This window comes from Ursus arctos, unplaced genomic scaffold, assembly GCF_023065955.2.
Source record: "Ursus arctos isolate Adak ecotype North America unplaced genomic scaffold, UrsArc2.0 scaffold_8, whole genome shotgun sequence".
Lineage (NCBI taxonomy): Eukaryota > Metazoa > Chordata > Mammalia > Carnivora > Ursidae > Ursus > Ursus arctos.
In genome coordinates this window covers 61,566,160-61,587,234 of record NW_026623100.1, presented here as the reverse complement: position 1 = coordinate 61,587,234, position 21,075 = coordinate 61,566,160, and positions in this window count along the sequence as shown.

The window sequence follows — 21,075 nt, the reverse complement described above, 5'->3', positions numbered from 1 at the left end:
TTTTATGGTTAGAAAGACACCTTCAGCACTTCCCATCTAGTTCAGGGCAAATATGATTTATCTTGATTACTGAATTCTTGGCACTCCCTTAAATTTTGTGCCTGAAGTCCATACCTCACTCTCCCCATGATAGTTGCAGCACTGGCCCCTGGGCCCCTTACCCTCTTCTTCAATTTTGAGATATGGCTCAAAGGGTAGGGAGTTGGAGATGGCTCAGCTTTTCTCTTCCTGCCAAGACTTTCAATACCCCTCCCCACCCCGGGCACTTTTCTGCACGTGTCACCATGTGTGCACAGAGATGGGGCTTTTCTCCATCATCTGATCTCTCTTGCATGCAGAGAAGCCAGACGACCACGATCATCCCCAGAAACAGCAAGCAAGGACAGCTACAAAACAGAGCAGGAATCCAGGCGCTCAGACACCTGGCAGCAGAGGACCCCTCTGTGGCCCCACAGATCTGGCTGAGACGCCCCTTTTTCCACACAGGGCATAGCAGTCTTAGGGGGAGGTTTTGTTTGAGTCTGGGGAAGGCCAGAGAAGAATGAGGACTTTTAATAAAGGGCCTTTGGTAAACTCTACTCCCAGCAAGGTAGCATGCTATGCAGACAGAAATTTGATGTCTATAGCTGGCTTCCTCTGAAACCTCGGCACATTTCCTGATTAGTAAGTAAGATGCCCATGGGAAGTACAAGCCTCTGTTGGAGAGGCTGGGTGAGGCAGCAGCATCCCGAGAGGGAGCCTGGCTAGGTCAGGGGACTGGGGCTCAGCTCTGTGTAACCTTCTCAGCCACACCATCTCACACCTCTGCGTCTCTGTGATAAAATCCCCACGCAGGCTTCCAAATTCCCTACCGGACACTAGCTCCTTAATGGCCAGGATTTGTCTTAACCACTTTTTTTTTTTTTTTTTTTTTAATCTTCAGCCTGTGGTATGTGCCTGGCACCTAGTGAACCCTTAATGCATTTTGGTTAAATGAAATGTTGAACGATGTGTAGGAAAAAACAAAAATTGGCAATGGGGCAGTGAAGTCCTATACCAAGGATGAAGGGGCTGAAGGCGCCCCGGGGCCCCTTTCAGTTTCTTTAACTCATCAGTCCTTGTCTTCTACTCTCTACCTTCTCAGCTGGATTTATTCTTACTAATAAACTCTTCGTCCCTTCAGAGGCTAAATTGGAAAATTCTTCATTGTTCTTGAAGAACTCTGAATAACGTCTCAGGTGTATTTAATATACTGGAGGGAAGGTTGGATTTAGAAAGAATATGGATTTCATGCACAACAGACCTAGGCTTGGAAATTGCTTTCACTATTTTCTAATGGTTTTTTAAGTATTGTGTGACTTTGGAGTGCCAGGGATGTCTGCAGTCACACAAATTCCTCTCTCTTGCCACGGTCGATGGTGACCTCTTTGTGGGAAACCCAGCGCACAAATTTTGTGTGAAATCTTGTGTGGACCTCATTGTATGAGTCTTCTCTGCAGGATGCGGCATCATATACTCTGTTTCCGGAATTCTCTCGTCTCCTGGCTGCCACGATTAGAGCTCCTGATTCCCTTTCTTCCACTTGAAGTGCTCCTTTGATGTTCTCTCTCCTCCCGCGCCACGAACACTGGAATTCCCTGGATCCTCTCCCGGGCTGGCCTCAATGTCCTCATGCACTGGGCTGTCACTGATCCGCCAATGACTTGCATGGCTTTCCTTCCTGCTCTCCCTTCATCCTGAGGCTCCAGGTTTGTATTCCCAACCTCCTTGGACAACTCCGTTTGGGTTCTTACTGTGCCCAGAATGAAGTCTGAGGGGAAAAGAATTGCATTTCCTCTCCACCCCCTAACCTTCTCCCCGACCTGGATTTTTGGTCTCAGGTGATGACATCACCACCCATTTAAGCACACTGGAGCAGACTGAGTCCTGCCTGCTCATCTCTCCCAGATGGGCTACGCGTTGTTTTGAGAGTATTTCTAATCTGTCTTCCTCCTCTCCACAGCCGTGAGCTCTGCTCTATTCGAACCCTCACATTTTTTTTTCTCTTGCCAAAACTTTGCAAACCTCCCCTAGTGGGTCTTCCTCCCCTTAGTCTCCTACTTTTCCAGTATGTCCCCCACAGCCTGGTCCATTTCATTGCTGTTTTGCCGTCTGAAACCTGCTGCTAGGATCGTTGTTTTTCCCTGGCCAAATGAATGGACCCATGGAGACACGGGGCCAGCAGGTGGCTGGGACCGCGCTGCCCCCACGCCCCTGCGCACCCCACATTGTGGCTCCCTTACCCTGCCTGGGGAGGTGGGAGGAGGACAGAGCCTCTGTCCACACTGGTATCCGCACGGCAGGAGCTGACAGTAAAGCTTCCTTTCTCTTTCTCATTCCCACTGTAAGCTCCCACTCGAGTGGAAGCAAAAAGCCAGCTCTTAGAACCAGCTTCAGAACTAGGACTGAAAATTTCAAACACGTGTGGAAATAGAAAAGTCTAATAAACCCCAATGAGCCATTACATAGCTAGCTGCAACAATTTTTAACTCGTGGCTCATCTTGTGTTTTTTTTTTTTTTTCCTACTCGGTGCAATCCCCCTCTCCCCACCCTGGGTTATTTTGAAGCAAACCCAAAATTAAGACATTAGGTTTTAACAGAGTGAAAGCACCAGGGACGCAAGCCCTTCGGTGACTGACAGCCTGGGTGTCCGTGTTTGTCCCCAGCACCTCTCTTCGTGGTAGCTCTTGGGGGCAGGGCTCTGCAAGGGACTGTGGGACTTGGCCGCGGCTAACCACGCCCTTCTGCTCTACTGTCAGGATGGGGGAAACCACTCCCTCTCCACGGGAGCTGAGGGCTGTTTGGGGCCACGAGCCTGGTGTCCCTGCACGGGGTTCCCCACCCAAGCCCCACCCCTGCCCTCAGCTGGAGGGCTCCGGGGCAGCCACAGAGCACTACCCACCACCTCCCCAAATGCATGGCTCACCAACTGGGGGCTCTTCAGACTTTCCAGCCAAAGCGAGAATCCATTCTTGAGCTTAATGGGAGGCTGAGGGAGAAGGAGTAGCAGCCTAAGAAAGGGAAGGAACCCAGATTCTGAAGAGTTAAAGTGAAAATATGGTATCCGGGTTTCTAAGAACCCCTTGGAGGGACCCAACAGTGCTGTCTGGGGTAGGAGCAAGGGTGACCAAGCCACAAGTGGCAGAGTGAGGGGATATTGTGCCCAGGCAGCTGGAAGACAGGGGTGTCAGGCCAGAAACTGCGGTGGTTCATTTCCCGAGGGCCTCAGCACAGCCTTTTTGTAATCAAAAACATTTGCAGGGCTCTGGGCTCAAGATACAAATTTGCATATTGCTTTACATAAGTCAGCATATGGAGTTCGCTCACCCCTAACACCAAGAAAGGGAAATTAAATTCAATTAGATTAATTAGTACAACTGATTGCAAATTGTTTTCAGACCTAATATTAAGGGTGCTGCATGCAGGAAATACAGAATAGATGTTTTAATTGGAAGAGGGGGGGAGGCTGGGAGGGAGGCATTTTGGGGAGCCCAGCCAGGTTCACCAGAGAAGAGAGAGAAATACGAGCTGGGAGGAGGCTGCCTGTACTTCTACGGGACACCTTAGCCCCCCACCCCCACCTCGTCTATACAATTGTTCCAGACTAGGCAGAGGCTGATTTCCCGAGGGAGGATTAAAGCTTAGGCTCAGCCACTCTCTGGCATGATCACTGGCAAGGCTCAATACCCAGGGCTGCATTTGTCATTTTTCAAGAAATCCCACCAAACTGTATACACATTTTAGGTCCTGAGTACCTACATCAGCCTCTGTTACTCTTCCATCATTCCCAACCCCCACCCCCCTTTGCTGGTCCGATTCTCTCCCTTCCTGATTTGTTTCTCAGAATTCAGGGTGGGAGAAAAGGGCTCAAGGGAAGAAAGGTCATGGGGGTGGGTGCTGGGGGCAATCCCTGCCTTCGCCAGCAGTCCAGATCTGCAGTGAGCGTTAAGCCTGGCCCCATCAGAGCTGAACCAGTCCCAGCTCCCAGCCGGGCACCCAGCATCAGCCAGTAGCTCCCCCAGGGTCAGGAGTCAACCCACCCACACTTACCAGGCCTCTGCCTGGGCTCGGGGCAGATCCTTTGCCTGGGGCTGCTCTGCTGGGGCCTGCCCCTCCCTGGCCTGCTGGAGCGGCTCCTTTTATGGGGGAGAGGAGCAGCTGCCCCTTGTCCTGTGCTGAGAGCACCCCCACCAAGAGTCCCGGCTCACCTGGCTGGGGGCCCGACATGCTACCAGCCGTTTTCTTGCCTCGTGGACTGCCAACTCCACCTGGCTTTCTCCTGCCCTGGGGCAGGTGACAGGAATCGGGAGGCTGTTGTGCCTGGCACGCCTGCTGCCTGCCCTCATCTGTGCCTGCTCCTGGCTCTTTCCCCTTCCCCAGTGGCTTATATAACAGAAGTCCCCGCCTGTCTAGGACTAAGTCGGCCTCAGTTTTAATAAAAAGGGACTCATCCAACCCTTTATTTTTGCTTTCCAGTCCAGGCCCCTTTGATGGGATAGTAGAAGGCCAGGGTACTTCCCAGAGAGCTAGAGAGCCTGGCCCCCGAGCCTCTGTCCTCCTTCCTCCACGCATACTTTCTCAGTAAAACACTGAAGATGGGCTTTCTGCACCATGAGCCACAGTGGGTGGCCCAGGGATTCCTGGATGTGTCAGCAATGTCTTGGAGACTCTTCCACTTGATCGGGTGGGAAGGATTCATTCATTTCTGTATTCCTTCATTCAATCCCATATCACCTGTTGTGTGCTAGGCCCTGGGAGATGATTCAGAGGTGGACCCATACAGCCTACCGGAGAGCGTAAGACAAATCCAGAAATAACCATAATTTGAGACAGAACAGGGGAAGACTTCAGAGAGACACAAGCAGGTTCTAGGTTATTTAGAGGTAGGGAGAGCACATCTGGGTGGGCAATCAAGAAAGACTTCAAAGCGGAGACCATGCAAGCTGGCCTTCCGGGCAGGGTAGGATGGCAGCAGGTGGGGGAGAAGAAAAGGACCCATCATGGAGGGACCAGCGCAGTCCCAGAAAGAGGTGGCGAGGGAGTCTCCCTCGCCCTGGAACAGCAGCGTTCAGCTTGGCTTTAGAGTCTGGGTAGAGAAGTGGACAGTTTTGGAAAGCTTTGTGGGCCAAAGGCAGCCTGAGGGTATGTGAGAAGAAGGAGAGGCATAGGAAGGAGTGGGGGAGGGCGGGAGCAGGGGTGAGGGGTGTGTGGAGGTGTGCAAGGCCTATTGTCCCTTTTCAGAAATTCCTGGCCTCCCTGCCCCTCCTAGCTGATGGTCAAGAGGGAAGGTAGTGGGCTCCCACTCACTGCCCTCAAAGCCAGGCTCCGCTCAGACTTGACCCCCCCCCACCCCAGTCCCTGCTAGCAGCCGGAGGTCCTCAGTCGGGCCTCACACTTTGCCAACATGCCACCTTGGGCACCCGAGGAGGAGCGGGGGGCCCTCTGTCCAGGCGGTGGCCTGTTCCGCGGATGACAAGCGCGCTCCTGCCCTTGCTAAACGGCGTCTCCTCCTAATAAACCCCATGCTGGCGGGTGCAGCGGCGAGAGGCCCTAATCGCTCTTCCTGGCTCACTCAAACCGCAGTCAGGATTATAAAGGCACATGAATCAGAGATGGCAGCCTGTAACAAAAGCTTTACCTCCAGCTGTTTTGTTCATTTTCTAAACAACAACAGAACATTCCCTCCTTCCCCGCTCCTCCCGCTCGTTTCTTTGTGTTCGGGATCCATTATCAGCCAAATGCATTCATCTAAGCCTCCAGGCTAATACAACTTGAGGGAGGGAGGCCAGAAATGCCCGAAATCGCAGGAAGCTCTGTCCCCGGGTTACTGGCTTTCGCTCTCCTTGCGGGGGAAGGGGGGTAACCTCCCACCTGGAAAGGGATCCCAGACTCCTCCCTGCCCAGCTAGGAACAGTCCCTCTCCCCTGCTGGCTTTGCCCCACACCTGACCCTCTCTCCTGGGCCTCCGCCCAGCGCCGAACACTTGGCCCCCATCGTTCATACCTCTGTTCAAGTACCTGGGAACCTGTCTTGGTCCCTGCCTGGTGCCATGGTTATTCTAGGGGACTAACATTCCTTTTCTTTTTTTTAAATTGAGGTGAAATTCACAATATATAAAATTCCCCATTTTCAAGTGAGCAATTCAGTAGTATTTAGTACATCCGTAATGTTGTATAACCACTACTGTCTTGTTCCAAAACATTTTCATCACTCCAAAAGGAAACTCCATATCCATTAAGCAGTTACTTTTCATTTGCTTCTCCCCACATTGCCTGGCAACCACCAATCTGCTGTCTCTATGGATTTACCTATTCTGGATATTTCATATAAATGGAAGCACACAATATGAGAACTTTTGTGTCTGGCTTTTTTCACTTCACATCGTGGTTTCGAGCTTCGTCCCCACTGTAGCATGCACTGGCGCTAGAGTCCTTCTTACGTGGAATAGCGTCTCATTGTACACACGTAATACAATTTGTGTATCCATTCATCCACTGCGGAACGTTCCTATCATTCCCATTCTTGGCTGTGATGAATAGGGCTGCCGTGAATACGCGTGCGCGTGTATTTGTGTGAGTAGCTGTCTGCATTTCTCTGGGGCATATACCAGGAGTGGAATGCCTGGGTCCTACGATAAACTCTAGGCTTCACTTTTTGAGGAACACCCGAACTGTTTCCTGTAGCAAATGAGTGTTAACAGTCTCACCAGCAAGGTATGAGGGTTCCAATTTCTCCACATCCCTGTCCAAACTTGTTTTCTGTTTTTTTGATGATGGCCATCCCAGTAGGTATGAAGGGCTATTGCCTCATGCTTTTGGTTTATAGTTATCCAATGATTAGCGATATGGCACATCTTTTTGTGTGCTCGTTAGCCATCTGTAGACCTTCTTTGGAGAAATGTTGATGTAATTCCTTCCTCTATTTTTAAATTGGATTATTTGCCCTTTTGTTGTTGAGTTGTAAGAGTTCTTTATATATTCTGGATACCAGGCTCTTATTAGATATACGACTCGCAAATATTTTCTCCCATTTTGTACGTTGTCTTTTCACCTTGATGGTGCCCTTTGATGCACAAAAGTTTTGAATTCTGATGTAGTCCAATTTATCTATTTTTGTTCTCGTGTTGCCTGTGTTTTTGGTGTCCTAGCCAAGAAGTCATTACCAAAAATGAGGCCATGAATATTTACCCTATGTTTTCTTCTAGGAGTTTTAGGGTTTTAGCCCTTATATTTGTGTCATTGGTCTGTGTTGGGGTCATTTCTTGTATATGACGTGAGGCAGGGATTCCTGACTTACTCTTCACTCCTGCACTCAAGCCCACCTCAGCGTGGGGTCCATCGTGGGTCCTGTCGCCTGCTGCCAGTGGTCCCTGATGGCTGCACAGCTCAGTGTTCCTTGCCCTGGATTTTCTGTCGATCTGGAACACCCTTCCATTCTAGTCAGCTTCCATGATGTGGGTTGCTTGTCTGAGCTGTTACATCCTGCCCTGGATTGGATGCCATTAGATAGGACTTCCTGTTGGCTGACCAGTGAGGTCTGTTCCTCCAGCTCCAGTCTCATTCCTGTCATAGGTCTAACGCAGGTCCTCTCTCTCCCCTGAGACGGGGAGCTGTCTTGCTATTGCCATCAGGCCACTCCGGCAATATCTTGTAACAAAATCAAGTTTCACCAGTAAAGGGCAATTGCTAAGGGTATGGACTCTGGAACTGGTGACAAAATCCCAGCTCTGCCACTCACTACAAGGGTGACTACAGAGAGCTATTGAACCTTTCTGTGCCTCAGTTCCCTGATCTGTATCTGGGGATAATAATTTTACCTACCTCATAGGGTTGATATGGCATTTCAGTGAGTTAATATATAAAAAGCGTTATGAAGAGTGCCTGGCACAAGCTAAAACCTCCAAGAGTGTTAGCTCTTCTCAAGAACGTCTAAAAATACCCCTGGATCCTGGGAAGGGTATTACAACTGACCCGAACAACATTTTGGCATGGTTGAGTTCACTGCTGTCCTAGGTCCAAGGTCAGGAGGGGGTTACCTACCAGACTAAGGAGAGCAACAAACCTACCCCTGGTGGTGGCCACAGAGAGTTACATGGGGAAGGAAAGGAGCAGGAAGTGCAGGGCCCCAAACCGATTTTGCTGCTTGTGAAATTCTGTTGGTGCCTCCAAGTTAGATACAGCTACAGCAAATTCAGACGCAGGATACCTGTGATCTCATAAAAGCAGCAGAAAGCAGGAACTGATTTTGCTGAGTTGTCCTGGGTTGTTCTATTTTTTCCCCCCTGATTTCCCTGCTATTGAGCTCTGGGGGGAAGCTCGTTATCCCTGATGTAATCCAGGGGCAGGTTTGTATCCTGGGGCCAGAATCCCAAAGGTCCCCCAGAGTCCCCTGTAAAGAAGCCTGGGAGGAGGACCCTTCCCTGTCACCACCCTGTGGGCTGTGTCCTTTACAGAGCTGCCTGTGATTCACCCCAGGAGGGAGGCTGGCCACCCAGATTTATTGTCTGTCTGAACAGGCTCTGTGCGGCACGACCAAAATAAAAGGGAAAAACAGAGCTGTCTCAGCAAAATCTGCTGAATCAGAATTAACAAGAAGATCTTGTAACTAATGATCAGAAATTAAAACGTACTCAGGAGCTTTACTTTTAACCGAATGGCAGGGCAGCAGGGCGATACTGTGCAGGATAACAGAACGGCTCATATTTTGCTGGCGGCGAAGGGCAGACGGTGTGTGGCTTAGCTAGGTGGGAGGCTGGTCCCCCAACCACCTGGGGTACCACTTCCAGACCAGAACTTCCTCCTCCCCCCACCGGCCAGCCTCCCCCTGGCCCCTATGCCAGCCTCACAGCACAGGCGGGGGACCCTTAGCCAACATCTCTCCATTTTACAGACACGAACACTGAGCTGCAGAGAGGTTCTGCCCGCAAGTGGTGGGGCCTGATGAAGGATTCAGGTTTTCAAACAGCTGGGATTCCTGTACAGAGGCATTCCTGTCAAGAGTTAAATAATATCCTGTAGTTTAACTTTTCCAGAAACCTCGGTTTTCATGTACTGTGCACTCGAAAGGCTGCATACCCCAGCATGCTGGCAAAGCCTAGAGTCTGAGGTGCAAACATATGGTTATTTTCTGTACCTTAAATGCTAACAATGGCTTTCATTAGAACAAAAGTCAAATATTTTCTTGCTTGCCTAACTCTAAAAGCACTTAATTTTTACAGAGTAATTCAGATCTGGGGCTGCATCGAACCATGAATGTTTTCAGCTTCTGAGCAAATGCCTCAGACAGCTGTGGGGGATGAAAAGAAAGGGTGTTGAGGGAAATGGGCCTGGAGCCTCTCCGCGCCACCCCCCCTTCACACCACTCTCCTGGCCACCCCATACCACTGTCACGATTAGCCACACTTCACCTACCGGAATAATGGACACCCTCGAGGGAGGAGCCTGCGGTCTCCATGCTGAGGGGGAGACACGGAGTGATTTGATTTGAGTTTTATTTGCAGATGTTTCCCTGGGAAGAGAGAGGGAAGGCTGCTCCTCTCAAAGGGAGGAGCTGATTCTTTAATTACAGGGAAGCGGCAGGAGCAAACGGCAAGGGGAAAAGAAACCAGTCAGGAGACTGGGCTGCCAGGCTTTCTTTGAGCACTTACTAGTCTTGAGAGAACGATTCTCTGTGTGTCATTTCTCACATCTCTAAAATGGGGGCAATCATGCCTTTTAGGGCTGTTGAAAAATCTCAAACAATATATGTAAATATATATACAGGTATATACGTATACACACACATATGCAGGGCTTATCTTAGAGTAGGGATTCAATAACATACATGATTATCAGTAGGAACAGTAATTATAGTTGTACCTCTACTGTAAGAGCAGGATGCATTTAGTAAGTATTTTCTAGATTTGACTTCACTCTCTTCTATGAATATACAAAAAGCCTGGCTGAAATCTTGTTTCAGTGTGGTACCCCCTGCAATGCCAACAGGAAGCCATGTCTTCCTCCTCAGTGCTCTTTGCATCTCTCATTAGACTGAATATTGTAACACCCAATAGCATCCTTTCTATTTACAGGACCTGTGGCATGGGCAGTTCCGGATGGTCCAGACAAAGTGGGGCAAGATACTAGGATGTGGGTGTGTGGGTAGTGGTGGGGTAGTGGGGGAGGGGGAAGGGAGGACATGAGTGTTGGCGAGGGCAAGTGAGTCCACAAAGCCAACCTGAGACCGGGGGCCAGGGTGAAGACAGAAAAGAGTCAGGGTGGGAGGACCATAGTTGGAGCGTGATGCAAAGTTTAGGGTTGGGCGTTCAGGCTCTGTCCAGCCAGGGCAGTGGATTGGCAAAGGTTCAAGTGGGCAGAGAGTCTGCACCAGGGACATGTGGCGTAGGTCATCAGAACTCCAAATTCAGGCAAGAGTATGCAGATCCCTGTCAACTAGGAGGACACCAGAATCACTTAGCAGACTTTCTAAAAATACAGATTCCCAGGCCCCAGCCTCTGAGATTCAGGTAGAGTAAGTCACACGCCCTGCTGGAAGAGATTATGGGCTTTCCCGCTCCGTGCGTGCACGTGCGGGTGACGACTAAGGAAGTGACCTTGAAACTTACGACTAAACAAAGTTTTAGCAAGAGGCAGGAGGTCTGCACGGAGCTCAGAAAGTGAGTGTGATGAGTTCACAAACACTTTGTGAAGAAAAGTTTTTAAAAAGAAGGGTAAACACCACCTTGAGGATCAAGAAACCAAGGTCAAATGATGTAAAAAGAAAAAGGAAAGCAGTCATTTTCTTCAGAAAGCTCCATGCAGAAATGTTTTCACCAGGACCTCAGGAACTCTCTTGAGAATGTCCTGCACCAGATCTTCCCCCCGTCCCCCGCCAGACAGACCCGCTAAGACTGGCAATGTTTGCATGAGAGGGCACAGTCAGTGTGAGTCAGTGAGTACTTGACTCATACGTCCTGCTGATTTGATCAATTTCTAGTGAATTTCCTCTACACCATAATTAAAGTCTCAAGCTCTGAGCTAAGGTCCACCCCCTAAAACAGTGGGGGTGGGGGTAGGACTACTGTGAGGACACAAGGGGTATGGAGAGTTGGTTTATCACACATATTCATTTCCTTTCCTTCCCAGAAATATGCTTATTGAAATTTGGTAGCCTCAGCTCTCTTCCCCTGACTTACATCCAGAAATCCAAGCTTGACATTAGATTGTTCTTTAAAGAAACCAGAGGAACCAAGAGCAAACACCTACTGGTTTTGACCATGCGATCCCTCCACAAAGAAAAGGCCAGATCACTTTTGATCACCCTATGCTTCAGCTCACCAGGTGGTATGCCCTGTCCACGCACACAGAATTTCAGCCTGTTTTAGTGCCTCATTCTTAAATATACCCTTACAACCACAGTGGGTAGGAAATTTGAGGAAACCCTCCAAACTACAAGACAGAGAACAAACCAAAAAACAAATCAAAAGAAAACTAGGAAATTCCATAAGGGGGTACGAGGGAGAAAGAAACCATCTAATAACTAAAGAAATAGTATCAGAAATCTCCAGAAATGTAGGATATAAGAAACTCCAAATTGATATTTGGAAGTATCAGAAGACCAGGTATAAGGAGATGGTCCAAAGGCTTCCAGGGAGGCAGAAAACAAAGGCAAGAAACTAAAGGAAATGACTGCACTGATGTCAGGGGAAGCTCGGGAGCGGCAGGGGAAGCCAGAAGGCAAGGAAACAAGTTTCAGCAGACGATCCACCTTGTGTCTCTGAAGGTCTTGTGAGGGAGGCAATGATGGCTCCTTGTTTTAGACTATCTCTTCAAGCATGTTTGTACAGTGAACAGCTTTGGAAGACGGCCCAATAGTGTTTCCCTCCAGAGCAAAAAGCAGACATGCCATTATAAAAGATTTAGCTTTCCTAAGCTCAGGGTTCCTCTGCTGTCATCCAACCCCCCTTGTGTGGGCAGGTGTCACTTGGCCCTATTTCTGTCCCTGTGAGAACTGGGGTTAGGGGAACCAGTGCAAAAACTGCTGATATTCCGGCTCCTCCCATCACCGTGAGTAATAAACTATCCTTTAGCTCTGACCCAGGGGTCTTGTGTCTTCTGCCAGCCTCCACAGAACTGCGGCAGGCCGGCTTGTCAGCTTGCAAGTAGGGCAAAGGCTCAGATGGGTTATGACAGCAATGCCTTCAGAATGCTGAAGGAAAATGACTTTCACCTGAGAATCTTATATACAACCAAAGTTTGGAATACATGTGAAGTAGAAGAAAGACATTCTTATCATTCAAGAATTTTATCTTTACAAATTCAAATTCAAAAAGTTTACCTCCCATTCTCAGGAATGTACTCTAGGATGTTGTCTAGAAAAAAAAAAAAAAAAGAAAGGAAATCAAGAAATGAGATCTATGATCCAGGAAAGAAGGGAACCAAAATTAGACATTAGAGAAGAGAATCCCCAGGATGTCATGAAACCTGCAGAGAGAGCAACCAGTAACATTGGGACATTTGAACAGAGAGCCTCTGGAGTGAAAATTCTTTTTTTTTAAAAGATTTTATTTATTTATTTGACAGAGACAGAGACAGCCAGTGAGAGAGGGAACACAAGCAGGGGGAGTGGGAGAGAAAGAAGCAGGCTCATAGCGGAGGAGCCTGATGTGGGGCTCGATCCCGTAACGCCGGGATCACGCCCTGAGCCGAAGGCAGACGCTTAACCGCTGTGCCACCCAGGCGCCCCTCTGGAGTGAAAATTCTTAAGAAGAAGGAAATAAAAGGGAATGAGGATTTGCTTGAAATCATAGCAAGTAGTATTGAGACATGTTGGAAAATTTGAAGAAAAGTGTGAGAGGTTCACGGAAAACCAGGGAAATGAAAAAGATGAAGCAATTATTAATTCTAGGAAAAACAAAAGATTGTACAAGAAAGGAGGTTGGTCGTAATTTACCATTTGGCTCAGTGTATAAGTGCTGATTATTGATTTTGCCAAAATTTATTTTATAAATATGTCACTGGGATAAAAGGAGAGAAATGTGGGCAGTGGTGTGGAAAAATGAAGTCCTTCTCTTCTGTGGCACAAAGTCAATGGATAATGTCTACAACTGATATTTCAAGAAACAGCTGTATAATATTCAATTATAGAGGTAAATGCCAGGGGGAAGCCCTACACGTGTGAAGGATGGATGTCTCTGGGGAAAGGAGTGCATGTGGAATAGGAGATCTCTGTATGTAAACATTACTTCAAACAAGTATTCCTTTGATAAAAAAATAATTAAATGTAAAATTGAGTTTTTTAACAAGACAAAGATAGCTGGTATAGCCCTTAGTGGCTTGACTCTCTTTTTCCTTTCAATCCGACTGGCCCAGCCATTATCATTTCCAAACCTCAGCTCTTCTCAGCGTGAAAAGAGAACTTTTAAAATGTGTGACATTTTGAATTTCTTAGTTACACTATATAGAAGAACATCGTTCTCCTGTTTTTCTTGACTAGATTTTCAAAAGGTAAACTTTCTTGGGAAAAAAGAGAACAAGAACAGGGATCTGGGATCTGGAGGTGAAAGAAGTGGGTTTCAGCCCCGCTGGGCCGGCTGTCAGCGCTTATGTGCATCCTCGGACAAGCTGCTGCACCACTCGGAGACGCAGAGTCCTGCTCTGTAGGTGAGGAAGGAAACCAACAGCTTCCTGGCAGGGCAGTCCCAGGCAGCGCGTGGATGTTTTATTTCACTGCAGCCTCAGAAGCCTTGGCTACCTGCACGAACTAGGCACCTGCTAAGTACTGATCTGAGCGTAATTTCTAAAGACATTTCGAAATGGAAGCAAGTGGCTGTGATGATTTGGGTACAGGTTTGCCAAGAAGTTGGAGTTGGACTGGAAACGCTCTTTCCAAGTTCTGTTCATGCTCAGTAGTCTAGACTTCTCTTCCATTCTATCACAGAAATACAGAATTCAAGGCCATGCAGTTGGGCTGTTGCGATGAAAAAGAGCAGGTAGAGAAGAGGCGCAGGTGATCAAACCCATTTTCTGAGGAATGGCTTTGTTTTATGACAGAATTCCCGTCTGGCCGCACGGGATCCCCAGCAGGTGCAGGGACTCGATCTTCAAGACGCGTTCCCACTGGAGCTCCTGGTTTTGGAGTGCAGACTATGTCCTGTGGTTGGAATATGTGTGCCAGTGCCCACCTTGCCTTCTTAAAAGTTCTCCTCCCGAGGCCCCACTTCACAGGTAGGCTGTTACCCTGAAGCCCACTCGGTCAGGATGTCCCAAAGCCACCTGTGTCAGGGGAGGGCGGTCAGGGGTCATCCCTCCGGACTCTTGACTTACTGCCCTGCCATTCTCGGATGGGCCAGTCCTGCTCAGGGAGGCCATATAGCCCCGAGGGCAGCCAGGAGCTCCCTCCAGACAGCTTCTGAATGCTCTAGGCTCCTGTTAAATTTGTAGTGTCAGTTCTCCAGGGCGGCAGTTCGGAAGGGCCGATTCTCCATCAACAGAGGCTAGATTTGAGAGTTTTTCATTTGCTTCATGATCCAACAGAAAGAATTCTTGGTGGTTAGAATGAAGTATGGCCTGTTTGTGCCGTCCAAGTTGCCAGGGCCTGTTCTAGAAAGAAAGATGTATATGATCCCGGCTGGCTTCTAGACACGGGGAGCAACCAAGGAGTGGCTTCATCTGGAAAATCTGGTTCAGTCCACTCAGGGTGGTTCAGAAGATTCAGCAAGTCTGCTCTGAGAGCCAGACCCCGCCAGCTGCAGTGTGGGCCCATCCTTCAGGGAGCTTAGGAAGAAATGGCAGTGGGAGGGCAGACATGGAAACAGGCGGAGGGAAGGGAAGGGCTACGTCAGCTTTGAAGGGGGCGCCGTGGAGACACAGGAGCACAGGCAGACCCGAGGCGTTCCATGACGACACAAGGGTGCCATGGGGACCCAGGGGACAGCTAGCCTCTCCATGCCCCTCGTGATGGGGAGCCTCGAAGGGATTTCCTAGGGGCTGACTTTGTCTTCCTTTAGCTCGCGTTCTCCAACCTCAAAACAAATTGTCAAACGTTCGTAAAGAAAATTAATCCATTTTTTAAAAAGATTTTATTTATTTGAGAAAGAGAGAGTGTGTGAGAAAGAGAAAGATTACAAGCAGGGGGGAGGGGTAGAGGGAGACTCAGACTCCCCGCTGAGCAGGGAGCCTGATTCAGGACTTGATGCCAGGGCCCTGGGATCATGACTTGATGCTTAACCGACGGAGTCACCCAGGCGCCCGATAATGAGTCCATTTTATTACAGCCAAAGTTGAGCCAGGTACTGAAAGACAGTGGGGAGAAGCCAAAGTGGGTTCCTGGGGCTGGGAGTGCACCCTCTCTTCCTCTTGTCCTATCAGCCATCCCATCCCGAGAGGCTTTCCCATCCCCTCCTTGGTGCCCCTTGCACTCCAGTGACCTCTGTTATATCTGGGAGCACATCTTCCCCCTGTCCCAACTCTCTCCAAAATAAAACCTGTTTCTCTCCTCCGTTTGCTGTTCTTGAAGGCCAGGCCCGGTGGCCAGCTCCAGGCAGAGTGCCGGCCATGTAACAGGCGCCTAGTAAATACTTAACTGCTTGGTGATCTCCACATACATGAAGGGGGCTGACCTGCCCTGTACTTTGCAAAGCAGCACGGCCACTGAGAAGAGGCAGGCCGCTCTGCCACTTACAGAATCTGGGCAACCCTGACCAGTTATTTAACTTCTCTGAGGCTCAAGTTCCTCACCTGTGAAATCATGAGCATAATACCTACTTCAGCGGACTGCTGTTAGCATCCAATAAAACAGGGACTGCAGAGCACATACGCATACAGTTGGCACATAATAATAGCATACTAAATGCTAATTCCTTTCTCCCTTCTTTACCTAACAAATGGTTGGTGGGTGAATGAATCTGAGGTCAGTGTGGCTAACCAGGTGTTCAACGTGCAGAACTACTTAATTTCAAGCTCCACCCATGATTTTCTTTCTTTACTAGGAACACCAGTTATTTGCGATTTTTATCCTCAATGCAAGGAGCAGCAGAGCCTAGCGGTTAGGAACCCAGGACTCGGGAGCGGACTTCTTGGACCCAAGCCTCACATCTACGACCAGTTGAATGACTTTGCGTAAATGACTTAACCTTCTCAGCCCCCAAGGTACTCATTCGTAAGACAGAGATAACAGTAGTATTATTATCACATAGCTGTTACTTTCATGAGGATTGACTAAGTTAAAATCCTTAAAGCTCTCAGAACAATGCCGAGCATAGAGTTAAGTGCTGTGTAAGCAGTTGCTATGCTGCTCTTCTTTTGTGCGTCTAAAATGTTTTATAATTAACTAATTAAGCCTGGTTATCAGATACTCAAATAGAACAATTAAATATGGGACTATGAAGGCATTTGTTCAGCAGGTAGAACAGGACATCCTTGGCCTGGAGGCCATTCTCCCCCCTTGCTCCTCCGGCTCCCCTCACCTTCTGCTCTCCTCCCACGGCCGACACCACAGTCGCTCAGAGTCCCGGTCTACCTTCCACTCTGACGGATGGTGACATGGTTTAGGTTCGAAATCTCTCTTGGACTATTTCTAGAGTCTCTAACAGGCTCTTTTTCACAGAATCTCACCTCCAAAGCCCCTTACTTCCTGCTACTTAATCCACCTTCCTCCTCTAACACGCTGGTCAATATTACTCTCTTGCTCTACCACCTTCAGTGGCTCACAGCTACCTTCCCAATCAAGTTCAGAATCTTCTGCCTGGCATTTGAATCCTCCTCTCAGACCCACACTCTCTTCTGTGTCTTCTATACCACGGGTGGTTGACTTGTTCCACACCCCCTGAAAAAGGCCCATCTTGTCCTGCCTCTTTGTGCCTTTGCTCAGCTGTTTTTATCCCCGAACACACGTCCCCCCTCCATCGTTTTGAAATCCCACTTATGCTTCAAGTTCTCACACGGGGTCGTGTCTTCCATGGAACCTTGGAGTTCTTTCTTCGAGGTTCCTTTCTGACACAACATTCTGTCTGAACTGCTTTGGGTCTTTACCATCCCCCCTCCTTGTTTAAGACCATGTGTCCTGTAAAACCATCAGTGGCTCTGGAATGCCCACACCCCACTTAGTGAGAGATCTGTCCCTGCTCCCTGAGTAGGGGACCCCACCGGAAGGCAGGTGGAAGCCCAGGGCATGGGGTGCTGGATGCAGTGTTCTGACAGCATCTGGGGGACCTTCCCAAACTGAAAATAGTGCAGGCACCAGGCTGGCCGGCGAAGACAAGCAGAGTTCAGGTCTGAGAGCCGAGGGTAGGAAGCAGGGCTGAGCTATCTCCCAGGTGTTGGGGTGGGGTGTGACTGTCTCTGAGCATGAGGGGAAGCTTCTGGAGGTGTGGGCCAGGCCGGATGTGCTCTGCCAGGCCCTCTTATCCACACGCTTGTCTCTGTTCTCCTGGATCAGGACACCGTTGGCAGCACGGCTTCCCCCGGGGCTCAGCGTGGACTGTGGCACATGCCGGCTAGCACACAGGGGACAGACCGGAGTGATGGGTGCAGGTGGGAAGGAACACAGAGACCGATGAAACACCCAGTGCGGGGAACGGCCAAGAGCTGCAGGCAACAAAGGGCCAAGACTGGCCAGAGGGACCCCGTTTCCCACACTGCTCTCCTCTGCTGTCTTCCCCTCCTGGGCTGGTCACCAATTCCGAACCCAAGAGTGGTGCTGCCGGGGTCAGGTCCTCTGTGACCCTAGGCAAACCCACAGGGGAGTCGTAGGCCCAGCCTGACCTCTACATAACCTCTGAGGATTCGCTGTGCCTTTGACACTCTGCCCTCTGGTCTGGACATGAATGTTCCATCTTCACAATAAAACTATAATGACAACCAGCGTTTTTAAAGATATGCTATGTTCCTGGCTCTGTACTGAGAACTCCACATTTCACTTAATCTCACAGTAAAATGATGAGATAGGTGGGACTATTGCCCCATCGACAGAAGAGGAAATTGAGCTCAGAGAAGTTAAGTAATTTGTCCCTAGTCACACAGCTAGGAACAGGAGGAGCCAGGATCTGAACCCACTTTCTCTGACCCCAGTCCATGGGGCTAGCTACGGTGCTGTATAGGGGCATGTTGATCAAAGAAAAGGGGAGGTCGGGCTCAAGGGAAAGCTTTTTCCTCTAAGTCAGGGTGGGAGAAATTAGGGTCCTGTGCAGTGAATGGGGAAGGGCTGGCTGAAGGGGCAGCATTAACTGCAGGAGCGAGAGGGCTGGAGGAGGCCCAAGGCACAGGTGAGGGGTCGGCCTCAAAGGAAGCTACGGGTGGAAAGAAGCAGCTCGTTCCGCATGGCCTCCATCTCCTGCATTCACAGACGAGAAAAGTTATTTTCAGTAAAAGGCAGGAGAGGACCTGGGTGTGGGCGGAGTGAAGGGGTTTGTCTCCTCCGTGTGAGGACAGGCTCAGGGCATCTCCCAAGTTGAAGGACAGACCTGCCAGAAAGCATGAAAGGCCCAGCTGAGCCAGCTGCCTCCCTTGATCTTACACCTCTGCATGATGAATGAGAACACTCTGGAACAGAGCTCGGTCCGTCTGTTGTCTCCTATTCAGCCTCTGGCTGTTAGCTCACCTTGTCACACCGAAGCACCCTGCAGAAAAGGATGGGGGCGGGGACTCCTTTTCTTTCCTCTGGTTCTGGGGATGCCTGAAGCCCCGCTGGGAAGCCGTCTTCCAGCGGGTGCGGGGAGGCACCATGCACACGGTGCACCCCCGCAGCCCCCCAGCTTGCCCTGCTGTCACTGGTGCTGCGGCCGGCCCAGGGCGGGAGGTGCCCTCAGAAGCCGGAGTCTCTCTCTCGAGGCCATGCAGTGAGCCTTCTGCCGGGGTGTCAGCGCTCCTGGCTGCGCTGGACAGTGAGTTATGGCAGCCCGTTATCTCCAGCAGCAGGTGGAGGCATCCTGGGCCGCTCCTTCCCACCGAGCGAAGCCAGATAATATTTACTGGCTTAAATGAATAAGGTAACCAGCCCTGTCGCAGCACAGAGAATGCATCTCTCACCCAAGGTTTTGGTTGTGTGTGTGGTTTTTTTCCCCTCCTTTCTTTCTTCATTATGTTTGTAATTTTGTTTTATTATTTCCCATTGGAAAGCCGTGAAATGAAAATGATGCAATCTACTGCTGCGAAATAATGTCGTGCTCCAGTCCTTTTCCAATAAGCCCTGAGGTGTGCGCTGTGACGGCTTCATTAAATTAGTCGGCTCCATGGCAAATGGAAAAGCGCTCGGAGCTTCGGATGGTGCTAATCCGAGTCGGGCTGCCTGAGACCTCAGACCACCGGGGAGCCTGTGAGGTTTGGCTCATGCATGTTGGAAAGAGGAGGCTCCCGCCCACCACCTGCGAGGCCCCAGAGGCCTCCGTGTCCATGCAGCTGCTAGACTTTTCCTGGAACCCGCAAACTTTCACTGTCTCCTCTGGGTGCCCGATGCTGCCCACGTGTGGTCACATGCTAAGGGAACAGACAGGTTAGGGCCCTGGCTCTCCGGGGGGCATGGAGGACGGTGGCTCAGCGTGTGCAGTGGGGGAAGGGAGGGGCCTTAAATCTGCATAGGTAACCCCCCCGGAACGGAGGTAAAAGGCGAGCCTGTCCGTGAAGGCCAGCCAGGACTCACGCGGCTAAACCCCGGGGAAAATGCCCGAGATTCTTGCGGATGAAATGCACGTGCTGCCCGTCTAATCTTCTGTCACCATCCCCCAGAGTTTATGAGAACAGATTCTCTCTTGCTGGGCTCCACAGCAGTATTAAAGATTTCCATTACTGATAGCTCTTTCCAGTTAGCACTTTCAGTATTAAATTCTGTCATTATGAAGTAAAATATGCATGATCCCTAAATCTATGGGTATTATAACAAGATTTCATTGTTATAAATTTGTCTTCTTGGTCCTCCATTTCTGTCTTTGCTGTCTTTTTAAAACCCTAATGTCTGATAGCTATAGCCAGGAGGTAATTAGGAAGTGGTACTAAAGAGTCACAGGCTTATTCGCTCACTCATTCACAGAAATTTATTGGGTGTCTACACTAAGATATGGTGTCCGCAGCCAGTGGGAAAGACAGTGGTGACAGCTAATTACAACCCTAAGGAATTTTGGTCTGAGCTGATATAGGCAGCCCCCTCCCACACACGTATGTAAATATTGTATAAAATACAATAAAACAATTTAAAATCACAGCTGCACTTGAAAGGAACGGGAAATCCCAGATTTCAAAAATGAGTGTGAATTCAAAGCCAGGGTGGTGAGTGTGAGCTGAAGGGGAATTGAATCCAGATGGCTGGAGTTCCAAATCCCAAGAAGAGGCAAGATGTGAAGGCCATGGACTCCTGGGTGGCTGGGACCAGAAACAAGACCCCACCTACAGTTGGTGGCTTAACGGGGCTAACAGTCCCCACCCACCAGCTGGGCGAATGGTGATGGTATGACAGCAGGACAATAATTTGGGCAAAGAAAAGATAATTTGTAAAAGATTGAAAACCATGCTGGAGCCAAGTGTAGACAGGGGGTCCAAATTCCCATCACTTTCACAGAATGGAAACCACAATCAGAGAAATCAATGTATAAACTGGTTTAAAATCAACGGGAACCAACAGAGGCAGACTGGAACCTTCCCTGGGATAAGCCTCTACAACCTGGGCACCTGGGATGCCCAGAGAAAATGATTCCTCCTGAAGATGAGCTCACACAAAGGAATTATACGACAATAGGAAACAAATTGGCAAGAGAGCCAGGCTCAGATTCAATATGGCACCCAGCTTGGCCACCTATGCTGCTCCTAGAATTACCCAAAAGCTCCTATTTCTTCCTGTCCACTCAATATCGTCACCCTTCCAACTCTAATACAACTCTAATCCCCTGCCCCTCTTCTTTCCAGTAATATATAAAAAACATATGTATAAAATCCCTCCCACTTAATTTGCACACCACACCATTAAGATACTTAGCCGCCCTCATTTTTTTTTAGACTTTATTTATTTGACAGAGGGAGAGAGAGAATATAAGCAGGGGGGGTGGCAGGCAGAGGGAGAGGGAGAAGCAGACTCCCTGCTGAGCAGGGAGC